This window comes from Lissotriton helveticus, chromosome 2_1 (genome assembly GCF_964261635.1).
Source record: "Lissotriton helveticus chromosome 2_1, aLisHel1.1, whole genome shotgun sequence".
In the NCBI taxonomy this organism is placed as follows: domain Eukaryota; kingdom Metazoa; phylum Chordata; class Amphibia; order Caudata; family Salamandridae; genus Lissotriton; species Lissotriton helveticus.
Window position 1 is genome coordinate 455725623 of NC_136059.1, and position 4178 is coordinate 455729800.

The 4178-nt window shown below is 50.9% G+C and overlaps 1 pseudogene; it reads left to right on the forward strand.

The window, feature by feature from the left end:
• The first annotated feature begins 2892 nt into the window (after positions 1–2892).
• LOC144820520 (U1 spliceosomal RNA) lies at positions 2893–3034 on the forward strand (annotated as a pseudogene).
• Positions 3035–4178: the final 1144 nt, after the last annotated feature.

Genomic DNA, 4178 nt, shown 5'->3' on the forward strand with positions numbered 1-4178 from the left:
GGAGATGAGGGAGACATACACCCAGTGGCAGGCCATGAAAGACACCTTCCAGTCCACAGGGGAATGGTGGGAATGGGTCAAAGGCAGGATCCAGGATTTCTTCACGAATGTGGGCAGGCAGGTTGCAAGGGAGAGGAAGAGGGAGTTCAGTAGACTAAAGCAAGAGCTGCAAAAACTGTACAACCTCCAACTCCGGGGATGGGACGTCAATCGCCCTGTGGAGGTAGTCAAGAAAGAGCTGAGCGAGCAGGACGATCATTTTCCATTCCAAGCTGGACAACTTGGAAAAGGGGGGAAAATGCAACTCGTTCTTTAAGAAAACCCACTCTGCGCACACCCCTCTGGTTCAACTGCGCAATAAGGAGGGAACCCTCTGTGACACAACGGAGGACATTAGGAAGGTTGTGACAGACTTCTAAGGGGATATCTACTCAGAGATGATGTCAGAGGGAGATCAAGCAGAAAAGTTTCTGTCTGGTATCCCAAGAACTTTTCCCCAAAAGTGAAAGAAGCCCTTAATGCCCCCCTCACTTTGGAGGAGCTGCACCTTGCAGTTAAATCCTTCAAGTCAGGAAAGACACCAGGTAGTGACAGTCTCCCAGTCGAATTCCATGCCTCACTGTGGGACCTAGAGGGACCAGATTTCCTGCAGGTGTATGAGGAGATGGAGAGGGAGGGAATGTTGCCCCACACTCTTAGGAAAGTAGAGATTTCTCTTTTGTATAAACATAAGGGGAGAGATGTGAACTAAAGAACTGGCGTCCCATCTCTCTCCTAAATGTAGACTACAAAATCCTGGCACAGACACAAGTAAATAGACTGAAGCATGCCATGGGAGAGTTATTTCACCCAGACCAAACCTGCAGGGTCCCGTGGCGCAGAGTCGCAGATAGCCTGGCACTGATAAGGGACACATTCCAGTACATCACGGACGGCAAGATCCGGGCTGCCCCAGTCTGTCTAGATCAGGACAGTCTGTCTCCATGAACTCACGGGAGACTGCGTCTCCCATGAGTTCATGGAGAGGGTACTACACAGTTTTGTCTTGGGGGTGCGCTTCTGCGGTTACGTTAAAGTAATGTATAAAGATATCTTCAGTTCAGTCATTGTAAATGGTTGTAAACCAGACCCCTTTCCTATCAGGCCTGGGGTAAGACCAGGCTGCCCAGTCTTGCCACGTGTTTGTTTTGGTTATAGAGCTACTCGCTGAGTACATCAGGAAGAACCCAAACATCAGAGGGATCCCGACACCAGGCAATGCGAAGAAGGAGGTCAAGTGTTCATTGTACATGGACAACATCACCCTTTTCTGTGCGGATGGGAAATCGGTCCAATCCCTACTGAAGGCGTGCATGGACTTTGGCACAGCATCAGGGGCGAAAATCAACGTGGACAAGTCAAAGGCGAAACTCTTCGGGCGATAGGATCTCTGCAACGAGCCTCTACCCTTCCTCATCGCGGCAGGACTGATGAAGATCCTCGGCATCTGGTTTAGAGGACCAGGGGCAGACGCAAAGAGATGGAGCGAACGCCTGGACAAGGTGCGGCAAAAACTGGGCCTCTGGAGCCTGAGAAACCTGAGCATTGAAGGGAAGGCTCTGTTGCTCAGGAACAATGCACTGCCCGTGCTGCAGTATGTGACATGTCCTGGCCACTCCTTGCCAACGTAGCACGGGCCATCAACAGCATGGTGTTGCATTTTATCGGGCACTCAAAGATGGACAGGGTGAAAAGGTCAGTCATGCACAAGGAGCACCGCAAAGAGGGTAAGGCAATCCCCGACATCTCAACGATCCTCAGGGCCTTCTTTGTGTGTGGCTGTGTTCGAACAACCCTATCAAATGTAAATAAGGACCATTCCGCCTACAAGGTGTTTCGCTTTTTCCTTCTCCGGTGTGGAGACGGCTGAGATGGGATAAGGGGAAGAACACTGCAAATTTCAAATGGGACCTCCCATGATACTACAGGGAGATAGAAAAGTTTGTGGAGGAATTTGGGCTGAACTGTGTTACTCCTAGCCTTTGGAAGCCCAAGACAATCCACAAACTGATCAGGACCAGGGACACCAGTGAGCGACCTGCTACCAGCAACGTCAATGCATGTGTGGGGTAATGTATCTTCCCAAACTCTGACCAACAGACACAAGGACATTGCATGGATGACCGTGAAGGGGGGCCTGCCAGTGAGGTCATTCATGCACAGCAGAGGCATGTGCCTGCACAGGAACTGCCAAAGGCGATACCCCACAGAGGAATCCGCACACCATCTTTTCTGGGCCTGCCCCTTTGCCCAGAGACTAGGGGCTGCCTTACAACAAAAACTGGTAGCCCTCATCCCCTACAAGAACATTATGGGCCAGTCCATGCTGTATGGGCTGTTTCCAGGGACAAACACAGAGGAAGCTATCCAGGGGTGCAGGAGACTACTCTGTTGTTTGAAGGACATTCTCCTGTATGCCAGGACCCGACTGGTGACCAATGGAGAGGTGGTAAACAGAGAAGAGTGCCGCAGGATGGTGCTCAGCCTTCTAAGAGACTATGCAGCCATGGACAAGAAGGAAAGTGAGGAAGAACTGTAACAAAACCTTCATTCCCCACTGTACTCTTTAAAGTGGCATCCCAAAATGGACTGTAAATGTTAACCCCTTTGCTGCGCGAGTCGGCCAACGGACATCGCAAGCATTACCTCATTAGTGCTGCGCATGTCTGTTGCCCGTCGCAGCACCGCCCACTCGTTCAAATCGCCGCACCGTGCCGGAATTCGCGCCGCGGTTAAGCGGCTAAAATACATTGATTGAAAAGTTAAAGTGGACTGCCCTCCCTAAGGGAAGAGGTACCACTTCCTCAAACTATGTATCGCAACTTTTAAGCACTTAATAAAAGTTTTTGCCCCAAAACAAAAAAACAGGTGCTTCTCCAAGGGTGAGGCTTATGCATTGCACTTCGGATGTGCTGACCCCTGCGATGTTGTCAAATGCTGGATACTCAACTGCATAATTTCTGATAGTGGGGGACTGCGTTCGAGCTTTCCCCTGATCTCAGGTTTCAAGAAAGACAAACAGGAAAAAAATAACAATGAGTCTGGAGCAACCTTTGGCGTTTCTTATGGTCCGACCAGGGTGCTGTAAGCTGGCTGGAATGGGGAGTGGATGAGGGCCAATTATATGCAAATTGACAAGCCTGGGGGATGCTGGGTTAGAGCTTAGAAACATGCTTCTGGGCCCGATTTCGGCCTGGCAGGCTCTCTTCTTTGCTTGCTGTTGCCTTTGCCTGCGCACAGTATGGAGGGCCTGAAAAATCTACTTTTGGACCCGTTTCGGCCTCCGAGCCCCTTCTGTGCCAGCTGTAGCCTTGGCTTTCCCACCGTGTGAGCAACATGCAGCATAGTGAAAGTGATGGAGCAGGGGCGAGCCAAACAAATATTGTACCCCTTGTAAAGTTATTCTCTAGCGGTGCTATGGGCCCCACCGACGAGTAAAATAAGTTGCTTAGTGAGATGTTTATGAGGGTTGTGTGAAAGCCGCGCTGGGTCAAAAGCAGGGCCCTGATTGGCTCTGCTGCTGGGCGTGGGCATGCAAATTTTGCTTGCCGGATGAGGCCTGTGGGAAGCTGCTGTGGGTAGCTGCGCGCTTTCCAAAGGGGGCGCCTGGGCCTTGGCTGGTCACTTTGCGCCCCACAATGCCCATGCTCTGCCTCGCCCGGCCTCAGGCCTTGCCTGTGTGGATGCCACACTTGCTCTGTGGGGAGATGCCAAGCGGGCCGTTCTTGTCCTCTCCCCTTCCAACTCATACTTACCTGGCAGGAGAGACATAATAATCAGGAGGCATCCGGAGCAGCTGGCTTCCTTGGAATTCAAGCTGCACGTGGCGATTCGATTCTCCTTCAGCTGTGAACATTACATTTTCCTCAGCTGTTTGTCTCCCAGTCGTGCTTCTCTGACGAAATTACGCCAAATAAAGGTAAACCCTTTCGGACAGGATTTCCAGTCAGAATTTCGGCCTCCTTGGCATCTCACAATGCTGTCAGATTCTCCTTGAATTAGCCCGAAGCCAGGATGAATAGGGTCCTGTTTAGCAGGCCTGTGCTGCAAAACGAAAAGGGTTTAAGACCTGAACAAATTGGCTATCTTTTCGGTTTTCCTGGTGGCAGAGTGTTTGAAGTCATTTTCATAACATTTGT